Source organism: Mastigoproctus giganteus, chromosome 1, assembly GCF_048544385.1.
Source record: "Mastigoproctus giganteus isolate SK-2022 chromosome 1, ASM4854438v1, whole genome shotgun sequence".
Classification (NCBI taxonomy): Eukaryota; Metazoa; Arthropoda; class Arachnida; order Uropygi; family Thelyphonidae; genus Mastigoproctus; species Mastigoproctus giganteus.
This window is the reverse complement of record NC_143575.1, coordinates 51357632-51378176: the sequence shown is the minus strand read 5'-3', so window position 1 is coordinate 51378176 and position 20545 is coordinate 51357632. Positions and strand designations below refer to the sequence as shown.

General features: G+C 39.6%; 1 protein-coding gene across 4 annotated transcripts in view; it reads right to left on the bottom strand.

Moving 5' to 3' along the window:
- LOC150090793 (SLAIN motif-containing protein 2-like) overlaps positions 1-20545 on the bottom strand; it is a 176633-nt gene that overhangs the window by 28686 nt on the left and 127402 nt on the right. The window lies entirely within an intron of this gene.

Sequence of the window (20545 nt, the reverse complement as noted above, 5' to 3'; positions counted from 1 at the left end):
ACTCAAACTAAACAAAATGTTACTATAAATCTGGCCGAAACCGTTAACAAACGAATTTCAACTCCCGAACAAGAACAAATAAATTCGTTACAAAGAATTTCACAGCGGGAATCGATCAACAGTTGCAAGAAATAAGACAAAATCAGTATAACCAGGGTTATCTGCCTAATGTGCGAGACACCGCTGCGAGGCCAACTGCCGAGGGTGCTCCGCACAGTGTGTTGTTTACAAACAGAGAAGCTGCGCGCCGCCAAGTAGGGTCGAATTACGGTAGACAGAGCAGGGCGTTAGGACCATCGGAAAGAGACATAAACAGAGAGAGGAGCGAAAATGTTACGGGAGGACCACGTTCTTTACCCCGAGTCAAGAGCCTACTTATCGACAGGGCTATCGGAGACCAACGATACCCAGAAATAACTACACTAGTGCTCCACAAGTTAGGACGCCCTTTGATAACGGGGTAAGAAATCGCTTTCAAAATAATATAGGTTCGAATACTTATTATGCTAGACCTAGAGGAATGTCATATAGGGATAATACTGAATATAGACAACCTAGGGTATTCAATCGTAGGCAGGTTAATCACATGGGAGTGGCTTCAGACAGACAATTTGGTCGAAGATCGAGTTGACAACCAAAATCTTTTAAACAGGTTCCAAAACATAGTAAGTATAGTAGGGCAGAGCATGGAATTTTTACAGCTGAGAATGATACAGAATTACACTTGGTGGCAGGCTTTATTCAAGGTATCCCAACAACATTTTTAATTGATAGTGGGGCTTCAGTAACTTTAATTAGTGCAGAAATTTTTCACAAAATTAAAAATGACAGATTTTTGAAACAAAGGCCACCTGATGTTACTGTCTGTGGGATCGGGGGAAACATTGTACCCTTGCATTCGAAAATTACTGTAAACTTAACATTAGATGGAAAAACATTTACAGAACATGTTCTTGTAGCCTCAGATACCTTAAGACCCATATATGAAATTGTCCTGGGTTCAGACATCTTACGCCGTTGTTCTTTTGTCGTAGATTCTGGGAAGAGAATTTTAAAATCTTTACCACTTGGTAATTGCATGAGAGAAATAGGAGTTAGGGAGAAAATCCTAGCTGACACAAAACCCACAGTAGGGAAGCTGGCTTCTAAACACATCATGCCACCTAATACTGAATCTATACTAACTGTTCAGTGTAATTCCAAGTTTCTCCCAGGGCAATCAGTAATTGTAGAGCCGAATAATAACCTAGGCCGGAGCGATGTAGCTGTGAGGACTTCAATTGACCAGGTATCTCAGGACAGAAGGGTGTCTGTCCTAGCGGCAAATGTTTCTGATGAACCATTACATTTACCAAAACACATGGGAATTGCTGTTATAGAATGTATTAAAATGAATGAAGTTAATTTTGCAGGTAAACAAGATAACAGAAAAAAGCTGCCTCCAGTGACTATTAGTGACTTCAAGTTAGATCATTTGACTGGTTCTCAGCGACAGGAGTTATCTCAATTGCTCCATGAATATAGAGATGTTTTTGCTACTTCTCCATCCCAATTAGGTCATTCTACAGTTCTATATCATAGAATAAAGCTTACAGATAATACTCCAGTCTCACAACGAGCTTATCGAACGCCATATTCTTTGCGAAATGAGGTCGACCGACAGATTGATGAGTTGTTACACTCAGGCATAATTTCTCCAAGTACTTCACCCTATAGCGCTCCGATTGTTATGGTGAAAAAACGAGATAACTCTCTGAGAATGTGCATTGACTTTAGGAAATTGAATTCTAAAACGGTCACGGATTCTTTTCCGCTTCCATTGATCTCAGAAATATTGGACCTCCTTTCGGAATCCCGTTTCTTCTCTTCGCTTGATATGCAGTCGGGATTCTGGCAAATCCCAGTGCATCCTGTGGATAAGCATAAAACTGCGTTTACAACGGGACGAGGACTGTTCCAATGTGAAAAACTACCATTCGGGCTTAAAGGGGCCCCCAGCCAGTTTTTCGAGGGCCATGACGATCGTGTTGCAAGGCCTCAAAACGCAGTCCATTTTCTGTTATCTGGATGACATAATTATTGCCAGCAAAACTTTCTCCCAACACTTGGAGCGGTTGGAACTAGTGTTCCAGCGCTTGCGACAGTATGATCTAAAGCTTAAGCCATCCAAATGTGATTTTTTAAAAAAAGAAATCACATATCTCGGCCACAGAGTCAACTCGGAAGGGATCCAACCAGATCGGAAAAATATCTCAGCCATCGAAAACTGTATTCACCCTAGAAGTGTGAAGCAGGTGAGAAGATTCTTGGGAATGACAGGATTCTATAGGAAGTTTATTAAGGACTATGCGAAGGTGGCCAAGCCATTAACCGATCTCACAAAAAAGGACACCACATTTAAGTGGGACGAATCAACACAGTCCGCCTTTGAGAAATTGAAAATGGCCCTTATAACAGAGCCGGTTCTCATATACCCGGATTTCTCCCAGCCTTTTTTTCTGGCTACAGTTGCCATTGAGGCTGCAATCTCAGGCGTCCTAGAGCAGATTACAAAAGATGGGGAGAGACATCCAATTGCTTATGTAAGTCGACTCTTAAAACAGGCTGAAAAGTCATACAGTACCGTAGAAAAGGAAAGTTTAGCTGTGGTGTACTCCATATCTCAGTTTCGCCTGTATTTGTATGGGAATTATTTTAAGATCATCTCAGATAATTCAGCACTAAGTTATTTGTTGAAATTGAAAAATCCGACCCCTAGTTTAACCCGTTGGAATTTAATGATCCAGGATTACAACTTTGACGTAATCCACAGACCAGGTAGGATGCATTTAAACGCAGATTTTTTGTCTAGACCAGTGTTAGAAGAGGATACTAAGCCAAAAAAGCAAAAGAAACCTAGAACTGAAGAAGTTGTGACGATGTCGACCGGAATCACGTTGGAAGCATTAGTAATGCCCAAGAAGGCTACTAAAGAATTGATGAGAACATTACAGAGGGAAGACAACAGTCTAAACTCCTTAATCACCCAATTAGAAGGAAATGGCCACGCTTTAGATAAGATTCCAGATTCTTATTATTTAAATGAGGGGATATTATATCATTACTCCTTACCTGATTCTAAATCAACTCGAGAACAGCCATGTGAACAAGTTGTTATTCCACACGTATTAAAAGGTCAGATTTTGGAAGCTTGTCACAGCAGTCCTTCCAGCGGTCATTTGGCATTTGCTAAAACTCTACAGAAAGTACGAAGAAATTTCTTCTGGACAAATATGTACAAGGAGGTTAAAGCTTATGTCAGCTCTTGCCCTTCATGCTTAGAAAGAAGAGGACATAATCCAAAAGCAAAAGCTAACCTGAAGCGGGTTCCAACGGAACCATCTCCCTGGTACAGAGTGAGTATGGATATTCTTGGTCCATTGCCTACCAGTCTAGATGGGGATAAATACCTATTAATGGTGGTAGACTGCTTTACACATTATGTGGAAGCAATACCTCTCAAGACACAGAAACCACCGCTTACCACCCACAATCTAACGCCAAAGTAGAAAGGTTGAATAAAACTTTGGAAGCAATTCTATCGCATGTCGTGAATACTACACAATCAGACTGGCATACCTACCTGTGTCCCATTGGCAGTAGCAGCATATCATTCAGCTGTACATTCTGCTATTCATGAAACACCAAATTATTTAATGTATGGAAGAGACATCTGGACTTCGGAAATCCATCCTACATACGCCTCTTTGGAGCATTATTCAGAGCAGATGGTAGCAAGGATGCAGCGAACTTATGAAATAGTTCAGCAACACCTGGAAGGCGCCGCACAAACACAAGAAAAATATCGCTCTACTAAGGCCGTAGATAAGCAGATTAGGGTTGGAAGCATAGTATATCTCTATACTCCCATGGTTAAACCAGGTAGAACACGCAAGTTGTCACGTCAGAGTAGTAGACCATATCGTGTGATATCACAGATGTCCGAAGTTAATTATCAGATCCAGCACATATATCACCCTAGGGATAAACAATTAGTTCACGTGGATAGGTTGACTAAAGTCATAGAACGCAAACCGTTTCCAGAACTTCGTTTAGAGCCGTCAGAAACCACTTCCTCACCTGAACAAACCTCTGAACACACAAAACCAAAAGAAGTATATGTTGAATCAGAATCAGAGGAAGAAGAATGGATTGACCCAGGGGTTTTCCAAGTGCCAAGTTTGCCCGTTTCGATCCCGTTAAGGTATTTACCTAATAAGAGTCAAAAACAACCAACAGTGGTAAAGCAAGATCAACAGACAGTTCCACACAGCCAAAGGCAAGAGGATAATGCCACTATTCCAGGCAGAAAACAGCAAGTGCATTCGCAGCCAACACACCAATATAATCTACGGAGTAGAAGTCACGAGCCCCAATTTATATCGATGTCTGAACATAAGGAAATGAAAATACTTCCCCAGTCACAAAATGAGATAACTGCTCCTGAAATAGCCCAATTGACAGATGATGAAATGAAACATAGCGCTCCCTCGGAAGATATAGAGAATGACATTGAACTTCAGACTCAGCCAGCTCAAATCTGCTGAGGAAAGGACAGAAACAGCACCGCCGCACTCTGAAGGTCTGAGTATCTATGATCGACTTGTTCAGTGGGCAACAGAACCTGAATTTCAAGAAAACCAGGAAAATTCGAACCAAACCACAGGAACCACTACGTATGATCTTATACTGCGGTTCATAGATGCCTTAAAATGAAAAAAAAATCAGCCATCTGCTTCATATACTACAGTTATCTTAGAGTTAGGTTACATCATATAAGGCTTATCCATAAGCGATGACATGCAGCTATAAGTTCTTTGAACTTGTGAGGCAAGACGTTTGTTTCTAAGCAGGACCTTAAAACAGAAACTTAAGAAATCTAATACACAAAGATTATATTTTAAATTACTGAGCCAAAGGTCGATTTTTCCTCTTCTTATCTGTTTTAGGATGCGACCACCCGAAAGCTTGATTCATGGGTGGCGATTTCTGTTTTCAAGGGCAGTCTGAGATCCAAGGCTGATAGATGTTTTTTTCTCTCACCCCATACAGGTTAAGAACAACAACAAGGTCACTTGCAATGAAGATGGGTATGAAGATTAGGTTAAGAGGCCTATTGCTAATTTTAGTCCATCTGAATTATGCAATAATCACCCTTGACTCAGTGGAAATATGCAAAGTTGAACAAGGAGCATATAAATGTAGGATAGTGAATCCTTCGACAGCTTTACTTAAAGTAATTCCTGCTGAAAGCTGTGTTAAGACAAATTGTAATGATTGTGTCAAGCAATGGGTGTCAATGCTATTTCTTACCAACAGGACTTTAATACGGCCAGGCCATTTCCTTTTAAAGCAATCACTAAAACAAAACGGAACTTCGGTTGTATACCAGTGCAAAAGGGGAGATGAAGACTGTGAATGCTCTAAAAATAGCTGTAAAGGGAGCCTAGAATACTGTTTTGAAACCGAGTGTGACCAATTATCGTCCTGCACATGTCAAAGATTAGCAGCAGAGACATCTTGGTTAATAGAACTAGGTTCGCAGGTCATTAAAAATCCTCCTATTATCTCCTATAAAGTTTGTATAGCTCCATTAGAGAGGAAAACACAACATATCAGACATCAAAGACATTTGTTGTCAGATGAGATGGCTCACTCTGAAGAACAGAGTTTAAAGGTAATGTTTATGGATTCTGTTTTTACTTTGACACACGCAGGTACCTTAATCATATGAAAATTTGGAGCAGAGAGATCTTTTGTCATGGATAAGAAACCCCTTCAAGTGAGTGTTCCCCAGGAGTTCTTGTTAATCCCGGGACCTTTAAAGTTTTTGTTTATCTCACAAAAGGGTAAGCTTATTGAAGGAATTATACATTTATTGGGAAGAGACGAGTGTCGAAGATTAACATGTGTTATATGTTGGGATTTAATCCGGAATAGACATTGTTTACCCAAGTACGTTACCTATGTGATCTATGTAATAGTGGGAATAATTTTAGCATTTGTTCTTTGGTATGCAAAGCTCATACTAGGGTCGGTATGACAGACAATAAAAGGTATATTTCTAATGGTAAAAAGTGTGTGGAAAGTGTTCAAAATTGTGTGGAAAAATGACTGCATTAGCAGGACTGACTACTGGAAAATCAGTGAGATCGACTGCAGGGAAGGTAAGAGAGTACATAGATCATGCACAACTGAATCTCAGGCCGGAAGTAAGAGTAACATTGTTACAGGTTTTAGTGATCATGTCGGCATTCCTTCTGCTAGCCGGAGCAACTTGCACAAACCATCAGATTTTGCAAGCAGAAGTGGAGGAGTGTGATGCAGATTTATCACGCCCCTGTAAAATGTATACTAAAGCTAGAGTTACCTTAATGAATTTAGATTATAGACAATGTCTCTGGTTTGTTTCAGGCACCCAACAAACACTGTTTCAACTGCAGCTAACATTCAAGGAAGTACGGTGCCACTGGCAGACGAAGCGCATATATTACACCTTTCCTACTGAATTGCATTTGATTAGTCAGGTTGCCTGCCCACAGAATGCGTACTGCTCGTGGGGGCGACATTGCCATGATGGATATAATTTTCAAGCGCTGACAAAAGAATCTTTGAATTGGCCAGGAGCAACAAAGTGTATCGCTGGGGACAGTGGTGCAAATTGTCATATAATAGATAGTCGGCCTTGTCTGCATTATAGAGTATGGTTGGTACCTGATTTCACTAGGTTTGGTTTGTTTTGTTTTTATTGGCGCATTAGCTACTAAGGCTATAATGCGCCAAGACCAGATTTCACTAGGGTATATGAGGTCAGAAAGATTGAGGGTGTCACATGTCAGTATGTGGTAGAAATACAGTCTCAGTCCAATGAAACAGTTGAAGCGATATCGTTAAGGAACTTTGCAATCACTAAAAATAACATTGAAATACAAGTGGTTGGCGCTTTCGATCAACCGTCAGTTTTCTCGATAGCCATCTAATTTTAAGAGTAGGAAATAATAAGGAAGCCTACATAGATCAGGCAGCGCTACCATCCAGACCAAAATATGGAGAGATCGGAGATGTCCAATCAAACTATAGTGTATCTAAGCAATTCATCTTTGATGAAAAAATGATACAATGTCATTTTTATGAGGAAAAAGTTAACTGTCACAAAAGTGAATCTTATTTGGATTATATGATAACCAGTAAGACAAACAGGTTGCCAAAGGCACAGACCTCACATCATTGGAAATCGAACCTTCAGGACAGCTAACATCGAAAATGTTACAAACAGCTCCTTTAATGGTCGATCTCTCGTTTTCAGGATACGTTTTCCTGGAAACACACACAGTGTGTCCTAAGTTTGTTGAAGAAATAAGTTCCCCATTGGGATGTTTTGCTTGTGACGTGCTATCAATCTTAACCTTCCAAGCTATGTCTACATGTCTTGCAGGAACAGTAACGGTAACGTTCAAAGATATATTAGTGGCGACGAGATCAATCAAGTTACTTGAGACGCCTACCATACACACCATACAGTTTAAAACAGATGTGAAATGCCATCAGGAAAAATTATGCTTATTGGGTAGAACCATATCAGAATGCAAGGAAATAGAATTCTGTTTAGAAGACCTTGCCTTACAAGTTATCCATCCAAATTTTTCCCAATTATCTCAAGTTTCTGGATATTCACCCGGCCAGACTCCTTGGATGGCATGGTTTCAACAGTTTATAAGTGAGGGGATAACCTCTTGGTTTAAACTACCACTGCTGCTCTTGTTGGTCATATTAATGGCATCATTTGTTGTGACTTCATGCATCTCTTGCTTTCAAAGATAAAAGAAAAGAAAAAAAAATATATATATTTATAAATATATATAATGTATTCTGAACACAAGCCCTTCTGTTTCATTACTTATCAGTTCTCATTAGGCTGGAAGTTCAAAAAGGATGGATGTCTACAATAGATCACCTCTTCCACAATTATTCTTTACTAAGTTATCTACTCTAGCCCATCCCCCTACCAGGACATCTCCGAATAATACAGCTTTCGACATATATAGTCCAAGGGAATACTTTGTTCCTCCTTCGTCAAAAGTGACTATTCAAACAGATCTTCAAATCCGTGCACCACCCGGTTGCACTGGGAGAATTCTACCACGGGTAGGCATTCCTTTAAATCACTACTTGGAAATAAGTGCTGAGATGCAAAGTTCCGAATATTTCAAAAACCTTGAAGTTAATATACTCAATTTTGGAAATACTGGATTTAAGATTAACCATGGAGATAGGATAGCACAATTGGTAATCGAACGAGTACAAGCGATGACGTTAACCGAATTATTAACCTCTTTCCCTATAGGTAAGAATCCCAGACAAATGAGGGGGCCGGCAATCCCATTTCAAATGCCAGTAGAAAGCTCGATGTATTCCATGGCACATTTCCGACGAGGCACATGTGTGATATTTTCTCATAGGGTCTTTCACCAGTGTCCCCATTTGAAGGACATCAAGTCAATAGAAAGGGACATGGTTCGGTTAGCTACCTGCTTTGCTAACCTCGGTTTTGATGTGATCACACACCATGATTTCACAGTAAATGAAGTCTTACAAGCTTTAAAGCAGATAGCGACCCACGACCACTCAGAGGCAGACTGCTTCGTAAGTTGTGTCCTGACACACGGGACCTATGGGATCTTGTATGCCCGAGACGGTAGATTTGGTTTAGAGCAGTTATTTGCCCCGTTTTGGGACAGTGCTGCCCCAACATTGAAGGAAAAACCTAAGATCTTCATAGTTCAGGTTTGTCAAGGAAGCGATGTGACTATGGAAAACCCGGTCACGGTAGATGACACCATCATAGAACATTCAGAATCAGAGAACACTTTGCAGGCTAACCTTTTAGTTGTCTCTTCAGTAGTTCCATATTGTGCCTCATGGCAACATTCAAAAAAAGGTTCCTGGTATGTTAACAATCTGTGAAATGTTGGAAACAAGAGCAGATAAGACTGACTTGCTCAGTCCCCTCACCATGGTTAATAAGAAAATGGTGTATGACGTTAGACTTATGAAACGGACAAATAGTAAGAATATGGAACGGGTCCCGGTAATTACCTCTCTCCTGACCAGAGACCTTTACTTTTTTCCTAAATGGCAGCAGATTGTACCTCTCATGGCAGTAACAACCCCTAGGAATAGCTCAAGTCGAGCTTCCCCTACGCCATACCAGGTAGAGACCCCTTTGATTCTAACTTCAGCTTCAGGCGCAACCAGCGGTAGAAACTCGACAAGGACTGCGGTCATCGAACCAAGACCGTCCACTTCGAATCAAAGGGAGACCCCATTGACTCAGCTTTACGCCTTGCTGCAAGAGATTCCAAAGTAAAAAATAAAAAAAAAATATACAGGCAATGCTTCTGTATATTTATGGGAAAAAAAAAAAAATTTTCTACTAGATCTTACTGCTTGCGCATATATATATATGGATCAATAAATAAAGTTTTTAAAGTGTTTTATTTATCCTCTTCAGAGAAAAAAAAACAGAGAGGGAACTATGAAAAAAATGGAAGTCGGCTACCTCAGGAGACGATTAACCGTAGGGGTGAATTGGGTGCTGAAGTTTGTTCGGATGCTTCTGGGTATCAGAATCGGTTGGATGTTCGTCACCACATGGTCGGAACCAGAAGGAGAGGACCTCGGAGGTATCACACAGAAGGAGTCCACCCCGGATGATCTTTCTTCAATAGAAACACCAGAGGCAGCCAAGATAGTTAAGGAGGTACCTACCATTCAACCCATTTCCTGCACCCCACCTGTCTCCGTGTCACACTCAGAGAATGTCACACCCCGAGAGGGGGAAAGGAGGGGTAGTATTCCAGAAGAGGAGGGTAGGAGAGAGATCAAGAGGGATCAATTTCGATCACGACCCAGTGGAAAGGTAAGGACCTCCTTTTCTTTTTCCACGTAGACAAGAAGCACCAAAAGATATGGATATAACACTACCCCTGGGAAGGCTCAATACCAAAGCCGATACCATACCCCAGTTTTTTCCACTCCACATAATAGAGAAAACAAAAGGCTTAATTTTGAAGAGGAAGATTGGGACCCAAGGCCCGCAAGGAATCCCACATTTGAAGAGGAAGATTTGGACCCAAGGCCTGCTACTAATTATCCCACTAGTTCCCCCATTCATAAAGATCCACAGATGCCACAGGACCCGAGTAGAGAACAACACGATCACCCCATCACATCTGCTCCATCATACACCCCCCCCCCCCCCGGTTGATCAAGGAAAGAGTGAGCGATCTTACATCGCGACGTAAGTCCACCCCTTTCCCGATCCCTACACGAAACTGGGGCTGCATAGATTTACAATTTTCTCGAGACGCCTGTGGAAACCTTTCTTCTAAAGAAGCCGCCTTTATGGGATGTGATGGGTTAACGAAGAATACCGTTATGGAGGGCAACGGAGAATTTTTTATAACGAAGAATACCGTTATGGAGGGCAATGGAGAATTTTTTTGAACTGCCCAAAAACCTCCAAGCGAAAAATTTATGGACTTGCGATAAATTATTAGGCCTCCCCTGGAAGCGTGGGGCATTCTCGGTACAATTATTCGGCCCTTGGATTCGAGTTATAGCCCGACCTTATCTCTACATCTTCATCAAGGGGTTCGAGAAAGCCCTCTGGTTAAAAGACGTGCTGCCGGACAAACAGATTATTAATCTGGATGACCTAGGCTGTCCTAAAAGGAGCCAGCTTAGGGAGAGGTTCCCATTTCGTTGTCGCTGGGATCATCCGGTAACTTTTTGTGCCGTGATGGCAGTTAACCAGTATGTGAAATGGCTCGACCAAGAAGGTTTCCTAGAAAAAGAATTTCGGTGAATTTAAGAAAGAGTAAAATTTAATTAAAAAGGTGTTTTACCATCAAAAAAAAAAAAAGAAAAAAAAAAGAAAAAAAAAAAAGAGAATTATGTTTAACTCCGATTCTAGTATATTAGGTTTTCTTTGAAGTAAATTTAATGGAAAAAAAAAAATCCTTTATCTCCCATATTAAATTTTATTTTACTTTAGGCCAAAGAAAAAAAAAGGGGGTGACACTATTTTTCACAGGATACATAACAGAATACTCATCAATATGACTACTCCAGCACAGGCCATGTTCCTGCTAGTCACACTACTTATTCAGTGTACGCCTTTTCATACCGGTATCTTCATTCTTCAGCCATTAGATAGAGAGGCCATCGCTGGTCAAACTATCATCATCCCCTGCAGATTAGTTTCAAATCTCACAGCGACTGTAAAATGGTTTTTCAACGGAAAAAGCACAGACCACCAGGGCTTTCTGATTATAAAATAGTTGGATCACCCAGAGAGAATGATTTTGCATTGCAAATTACCCAACTGCAGCTGACAGATGAAGGTAAATACTTTTGCCACGTTCAAACTAAGGATGGACGTCAATTCCGATCTAGTACAGCTATTGTAACAATTTATGTTACACCTCTACCACCTCTAATCGGAGAAGGCTCATTCCTTAGTGGAAACGAAGGGGAGCAAGCCACTCTTACATGCAAATCTTTAGCAGGAAAACCACCAGCTACTTTGAGATGGATTCATTTTAATGGCAATCCCATCAACGGATCAGTACAAGCCAGTCAGGAATTATGGTCAGACAAAATAAGAGTGAACGCTTATTTGAAATGGATAACCACTCTATCACCAGAGTATGATAAGAAATGGATAACCACTCTATCACCAGAGTATGATAAGAAAGCATTTACCTGTGTCGCTAATCATCTAACTTATTCTCATCCTATGATGATCTCAATTACGGTCATAGTGAAGTATAAGCCAAGAGTCACTATGAGAGCAACCTCAAAAATCGCAAGTGAATATGATCGGTTCAAATTAAAATGTGAAGCCACAGCAAACCCAGATGTTTTCATTTACAAATGGTTTAAAAACGGAGAACTGCTAACAAAACAAGGAAACGCTTCTCTTGAAATTAAAAGTGTTATGAGAATAAACCATAACGACAATTTCACCTGCTTAGGCCGGAACGAACTAGGAACAGCCCAAGCTTCCTTCATAATGACAGTGTCTTATGGACCCATCCTCATATCTAAATTGAATGATATTGCTACAACCCAAGGAAATCCAGTTTTGCTACAGTGTGAAGTTAAAGGAAATCCACTTCCAGTAATAAAATGGTATTTTGAGGATAAGATTATTCAAAGCAGTATCATTTCCACTTTAACTATCCCTAAAATGACACATAAAACGTCAGGTCGTTACACTTGTACAGCAGAAATCTCAAACTATCCTTTAGTGAAAGACGAAGCATTAATTTATATAAAAGGATCACCAGAAGGAAACTGTAAAACACATCTAGCAAGTTTATGAGACGACGCTCAACTACAATGTGTTTTTAAACATGTTCCACCTCTGGATAATGTGACCTGGAAGAATTCTATGAATAATGAACTGTTAACCACTCATTCGGAAGTATGGAATCAACGAGATGTAACCAGTACTCTCCACATCGACTCAGTCCAAACAGAACAATTCGGCTTTTATGAATGTCTTGTATGGAATCAGTGGGGACAATTAAAATTAATTGTTCATTTAGAACGAAATTGGTCTCGTGAGGCATTATACCTTACTTTAGGAATTCCAGCCATAGTGTTGATTATAATCACACTAGGAGCGGTGTTATGGAAGCTGTGGAAGTGTGGAAGCATCAATATGGAAACCTCAAATCAAACACGCACTTACCAAGTCTATTATAGTGAGAATGACAATGATCGTGTGAGCATTACCAGCCTAGAATAAGAAGAAAGGGGAGGAAAAGTCTTTCTCTTCTTTTCTGATGTCTAAATGAGCTTCAGAAGTGTTTTATTTTTTTATGAAACCCCAAACTGTGTGTGCAGGGATTCATCGTCCCGTGGAAGGAAAAAAAAAAAAAAAAACATTCAAGTGAATTAAAAGAGACACTTAGAACTTTGAACTTTATGAATACTCCTATTGACATTCAAATGAAGTTTTAATGGAATAACTGTGTTAGAGTGATATACTTGTAATAGTAAATTGTGAATTAATTATGAAAATATTAATGATTTTAAAGATTTACTCTTGAAAAATAATTTGATTGTTACTTTCCTACTAGTGGTCAGTGTTATTTGTAGTTATATATCAGCATTAGTTATATATTAGCATTATGATAAATACATATATAAATATAATAATAAGAATACGTACTAACTTTGTTTATTTTGTTACATGAACAATGTATCAATCTTTAGAACAGAAATGTACTACAGCCTAGCAGACAAACAGAATACTGTGACTGCGTTTAATAAAATAATTAGTGTGTGTGATATGGACACTTGAGAAGACATCACGAAGATAAGAAGTGTATAACTTGTAAGACTGTGCGTGCGCGATAACTTGTGAGAATATCCAACGGAAGATTTAAGAACTTATTATTGTTCATGATACAATATTACTAATGTTATACCAATATTACTAATGTTATACTATCATAGATATTAACCTTCTAGTATTTTGTATTTGAAAATATATATAGATTAGTTGTAGAGGCAGTTGTAAAGGAAGAGCCATCTTTTACTTTGGGAATTTTAGTTTACGGCCCGATTTGTTTTTCAGAATTGAGAAGGGCGATTTTTTCTAAATCCCCAGTCTCAATTCTGAAAAAGAGGGAGCAGAGGAAGATGTTGCAGTGCTAATTCCGCCTTTTCCTCTAAATCTATAATAAGTATATTAATTTTTATTTCTCGTAATTCCCCTACTTAATTATTACCCAAAACTTCGTTTATTGACAATTTTAGAGTTATTAAAACTGAGTATTAAAGCAAATTAGATGTCCTTAAATCCTTAAATTGGAACCTGTTTTATTGGTGACTTAAAAGATGGCGAAATTAGCCACAGCAACTATGTATTAAAAGGAAAGCCTATGTAAAACTCTACATGAGCCTGCAGTTGCTGGCCGGCGACGGCTATCTCGGGAGCCACTTATGGGTTAGATTTCTATAAACACAGGAAAGATGCGCTTAGCTTGACATGCAAATGATGACGACAGAAAGGGGGGGGGGTGGAATCAAAGAGAAAGAGATACAGACACCCGTGTGAACGGATATGGTAGATTCCTCCGAGCCTTGTAAACTCGGTGAATATGTAAGCTACAGGCTCTTCATTTTCCTAATAAGGAACTGGTGAAGTGTCTACACGTGTGGCCAGAATGTTTGATAAATGGCGTAATTGAGAGATGATGATCACTCCTTAAGATGAAGTGTTCCTTAACATAGAGTCCGAACGTACGAGGACGTGGAGTTTGCCAATAAGAAAAGGAGATTTGGATGAACAGTATGGGTAGATTTGGGACATAAAAAAACGTGGGCCCTGGGAACTGGGGAGAGAAGAACGAGTCGTCGAGAGAGTAAGGACCAGCGATCGAGAGCGGAAGAGGAAAACTGCGATCCCTGTTAAGGCAAGAGAGAGAATCGCCTGAAGTAACGGAGTATCGAGGAGCATTAGCTACTCAAGCCATAGGCAATATCTTAAGTTGGGTAAGTTAGCTGAGAAGGTATAGTATGAAAACATGACGTTGAACAGATGTATTCTTTCTAGCCTCTTATAATCTTGTAACTTATACCTTTATTTAAGAATGATAATCCTAAAAATCATAATCCTACCATTGTTGTAATATTTTAATGAATATACATTATTGGAAGAACTAAAATATGTAAGATTTACTTTCTCTTGTATTAAATTTTATTATGTTTTGCACTATAGGACTTTTCTTGTCCTCTGCCAAAACCTCACATCCAACCACTAAAGTGATGAAGTTAAAGGTTAAAGCATGACTGGAGGTTAACTGCGATATCAAGCGATTAGTCACGTAATTGCTCGATAAAAACAACGCTACAGTCCACACTGCGAAAATGGAGAGTAGATGAAATATTCTTGCTCTACATTTTTGAGGGTATATGAGACTGTCCTATACAAAACCACTAGACGATAAACAGAACTATATTCCAGATGGGTGCGATTAACATGTTAAGGGGTAAATTAAGATGGCCAACCAAGAAAGGTAAAGGTGTCAAAAAACGACTTAAAAAAGGTGTTAAAAAAACGACTTAGAACAAAAAAGTATAAGCCATGCCCAGACTAACTAGTTCTGTAACGACCACACCCTAGCACCCACCAGACCTAAGTAAGTAAGTACAGTGAGTGTGTGTGTGGCGGGGTAACAATTGGTTATCCAGTTTCTCTCTCTGATCGCTCACTAAGGGTGATGATAGGTAGATGGCTCTCTGTCTTCTAACTTCTCCACTAATGCCGGTGTCCCCCAAGCGTTCACTTCTTTCCCCCACTCTTTTCCTCTTGTATATTAATGACCTTCTTCCATCGAGTGGAAATCCTATCCATAGTTTTTTGTCGATGATAACACATTGCATTCCATTTTCCATTTTGAGAAACCTTGCCCTGTTCAATCAGCTTCAACTTTTCGAATATCTGCTACACAATTCCTTAAATGCCGATCTTCAGGTAATTCTCGAGTGGGACAAAGACAACTTAGTTGATTTCAACCCTTCTAAAACTCGGTCTTGTCTTATATCTCGCAAAAAAGGATTCTTCTGCTCCTATGCTTATCTTTAGTGACACTCCAATTTCTAGGCAAAAATGATATATCTCTTTTGGGGATTACCCTGACTTCTAATCTTTCTTGGCACTAGCACATTACAAATATTTGCTTCCTCTGCATCTAAAAAACTTGGTTTTCTCTTTCGCGCTTGGCGTTACTTTTCTTCCAAACAGCTGCTCACTCTGTATAAATTGCAAATCCGCCCTGCCATGGAATATTGTTCCCACATCTGGGGGTGTTGCCCCCAAAACCTCTCTCAGGCTTCTTGATTCCATTCAGAAGAGGGCAGTTAGGTTAATTAATGATTCATCTCTAACAGAGTCACTCCACTCATTGTCTCATAGACGTACTGTTTCTGCTGCATGTCTCTTCTACAGATACTTTCCACGGGCACTGTTCTTCTGAATTGGCTTCTATAATTCCCGGTCTCTTTCTTTCAAAACAGTTTGAACACGTGCCGCCACCAGCCCAACATCCATTTACTGTCCAACTTCAAATTCACAGAAACCAACTTTTCATCTTTCTCGTTTATTCATTCAACTGCCGTTTTCTGGAACAACCTTCCTTCATATGTATTTCCTGAAAATTACAGTCTACAGAAGTTCAAGTCCAATGTCAACAAATATCTTCTTTCGTCTTCTCAACCGCCAACCCAAGGGCAGCAGGTACTAAGTACTATAGGTTCTAATACCTCCTCGTGTTTGGGGTTTACATAAAAAAAAAAAAAAATCCTTGGTTTTCCAATAAATGTGCTTAGGCTATTCAAGAGAAGAAAGCTGCATATCGTAATTGGCTTGTTCCAAATCTTCGGTTTCATTTTCTGCCTACAACAATTGTAAAGCAGTTATTAAGCTCGCAACAATTGTAATCAGTTATTAATCAGTCCAAACTAGATTTTGAATGGGCTAAGAGCAGAAAACTTGTTTCTTGCCCTAATGGTAGATGAGCATTCTGGTCTCTTGCCAAAGTTACTGGCTGCAACTTTTGCCCCATCTCAGCTCCCCACCTCTGTCAAAACCATGATGGTTCTGTTGTCACTTCAGCCAAGGATAAAGCTGATCTGCTAGCATCCCATTTTTCTTCTCAACTTGTGTATTAATGATCTTGGTAAAATTTTTCCCACCATTCCCAACATGCTCCATTCAATGCCTCCTGTGGTCTTCAAAAGGATGTCAGAAGGATTTTGACAAATCTTGATGCTAAGAAAGCTCCAGGTCTTGATGGTATTTTCTCCACTTGTTCTCAAAACCTGTGCCCGCTGAAATTACTCCTATTCTTTGCCCTGCTTTTTTCATTTTCTTATTCCAATGGTGTTTTACCTTCTGTTTAGAAATTTGCTGATATCCAACCAGTTCCTAAAAAGGGTGACAATCCCTCCCATCCAATTACTTCTACTCTCTGCAAAGCAATGGAGAAATCAATTAACCGCCAAGTCTTAAACTACATAGAAACCTTCCGTTTGATCAATGATAGCCAGTACGGATTCTGTCAGTGTCGATTCATTGGTGATATTCTGGCCTATGTTACCCATTTATGGACAAATTCAATGGAAAAGTTTGGTGAAACACAGGCAGTTGCTTTTGACTTCTCAAAAGCTTTCGATCGTGTTTGGCATAAAGGTCTTCTAAACAAGTTTCCATCTTATGGTTTTCCAACTGTTTTTTGTAATTGGTTATCCAGTTTTCTCTCTGATCGATCACTGAGGGTGATGGTAGATTGGCTATGTCTTCTAACTTCTCCAGTAATGCTGGTGTCCCCAGGGTTCAGTTCTTACCCCACTTTTTTCCTCTTCTTAATATATTAATGACCTTCTTCCATTGACTGGAAATCCTATCCATAGTTTTGCTGATGATAGCACATTGCATTCCACTTTCTCATTTTTGAGAAACTTTGCCCTGCTTAATCAGCTTCAGCTTCTAGAATATCTGCTACCAATTTCTTAAATGCTGATCTTCAGGTATTTCTCCATGGGAACAAAGACAACTTAGTTGGTTTCAATCCTTCAAAAACTCAGTCTTGTCTTATATCTCGCAAAAAGGATCTTCTGCTTCTATTCTTATCTTTGGTGACACTTCGATTTCTAGGCAAGACGATATATCTCTTCTGGGGATAACTCTGGCTTCTAATCTCTCTTGGCACAAGCACATTACAAATATTGCTTACTCTGCATCTAAAAAACTTGGTTTTCTCTTTTGCTCCTTGGCGTTACTTTTCTTCCAAACAGCTGTTCACTCTGTACAAATCGCAAATTCACCCCACCATGGAATATTGTTCGCACATCTGAGGCAGTGTCCCCAAAACCTCTCTCCAGGCTTCTAGATTCCATTCAGAAGAGGACAGTTAGGTTAATTACTCCTCTCTAATAGAGTCTCATCCACTCGCTGTCTCATAGACATCCTGTTTCTCGCTACATGCCTTTTTTACAGATACTTCCATGGGCACTGTTCTTCTGAATTGGGCTTCTATAATTCCGCTCTCTCTCTTTCAAAACAGTCTGAAGACGTGCCACAACCTGCCAATTACTGTCCAACTTCAAACTCACAGAACCAAATTTTCATCTTCTTCATTTATTCATTCAACTGCCATTTTCTGGAACAACCTTCCTTCGTACGTATTTCCTGAAAATTACAGTCTACAAAAGTTCAAGTCTAATGTGAACAAATATCTTCTTCCGTCTCCTCAACCTCCAACCCAAGCATGGTACTAAGTACCAGTGCTTTTTTTGTGACGTTACGCAACGGTATGGCGTACCGGCACCTTTATTAACAGTGACGCGTGACATTTAGATGCAATGCACTTCGAAATTTTTAATATTCCATAAATTTTTTCACGTTATTCAAATAAGCTTAAAATAATTTAACAAAATTTGCATTTTTTACTGTCTATTGTTAAGATATTTTCTAAAACTGTATAGCCATTTTTATAATTCTAAATTACTCAGTCGGACCTCTGTTTAATTATTTTGAATTCCCCTTGGGACTATTACATTTAAAATATTTTGAGTTGAGGGAAGAAAATTTTCATATAGCGAACGGATTAGGAGAGATTTAACTTGGTACGGCCTGTTCATATTTCTGACCTTCAGGCAATTAGTGCTGCTCCGCGAATTAAGAGAGCTAAAGTTGTTGTTGTATTTGGGTTTTCTGGCACAAGGGCCTCTTGGGCCATATTGTGCCTGTTCGATATTTGCTTATCATAAATTTCTCATGTTATTGTGATCATAGGCTATTATAGAGATTTATCTGTTTCAAATAAGTAAACAGTTCCTCCAAATTTGCATCATTGCCAAGAATCTGCAATAAGGTTATCGGTTCCTTCAAATGGGATAAGGGAGGTAAAGGTTGATTTTTTGGTAGTTGAAAGTTGGGGACATTCAATGAGAATATGATATATTGTCAACTGCAACTGGCACAACAAACACTGAGGAGGGTTCTCTCCCATAACCAAATACAGATGAGTTGGATGTGAATGTCCGATGCGGAGCCTTGCTAGAATTACTTCTTGTCGCCTGCTTTTCCTGATACTAGATGTCCACAATTTTGGCTCTTTTTTTTTTATCTGCAGCAGTTTATTATTTATTTGAGCTTTCCAGAGGTCAGACCATTGTTTCCTACATGATGTTTTAATGATGGATTTGTAGTCGGTGTAGGGCACTGTTTGTTGCCTGGAAGTGCTTGCGTCAGTGTGTTTAGCGGCGGCATCCGCTTGTTCATTACCTGGAATGCCTGCATCACCAGGTATCCAGCAGAAGGTAACCTTCTGGTTGGCTTTTTTACAGTAAAATAACTTGGACCGTATCTCTTTAAGAATCGGATGAGAGGGCGACATGGTAGTTTGAATGGCAGTGATTGCGCTTAAGGAGTCTGTGTATATCAGAGATTGCTTTATACAGCTGTTGTGTATTCTATCTAGAGCTAGTTTAATTGCAAATAATTCTGCAGTATAGATAGTGCATTGCGTAGAAAGAGACATAGCAACTGAGAAGGCAGAAGAAACTGCTGCAGCACCAATGGCTGCATCTGTTTTTGAGTGATCAGTATAGATAGGTACTTTATCTGAGTTTTCCAACAAACGAGTTTTATGGAGCTGTTGATAGTTTATATTTGCGAGAGAGGATTTTCCCCATCTTGAAAAGAAATTGTCGCAGACAGGTGAGAATTCAGTCCAGGGAGTTTCAGGAGTAGCAAGGTCTTGGAATATGTTGTGAAATTTAAGATCCCAACTGATCGTGAGTTCTTGCAGTCGAATTCCTGCGGGGCGGTTTTAATTAGGCTTATTGTGATATAATTCAGCATATTGAGGATCAAACAGGTACTACCAGCTAGGGTGGAATGGCATGCTTTTAATTTTTGCTGCATAATTACACAATAAGGATTTTCTCCTGAGATGCAAAGGGGGTTCATTTGCCTCAATATACGGGCTGTGGACCGGAGATGTTCTGAAGGCTCCCACAGCTATCCTAAGAGCACTATGCTGTATGGTGTTCAGACGTAATAGTGAACTTTTCCTAGCGGAGTCATAGACAGGTGATCCATAATCTAAGCGTGATCTTATTAAAGCTCTATACAGATGAAGGAGAGAGATTCTGTCCACACCCCAGGACTTAGCAGAGACTGCTCTCAGGATGTTCAGTTTTTAAGACATGTAGTTCGAAGGAAAGCAATATGGGAAGCAAAATTAAGTTTGTTATCTAAATATAACCCCAACAGACGGAAATTGTTAGTGACAGGAATCAGGTTGTTTTTTAAAAATATTTCTGGATCCGGGTGAAGTTTGCGTTTTTTACAAAAATGAATTGCACTAGATTTCTTTTCTGATAGGGAATAGCCATTCCGCAATGCCCATGATTCAATTTT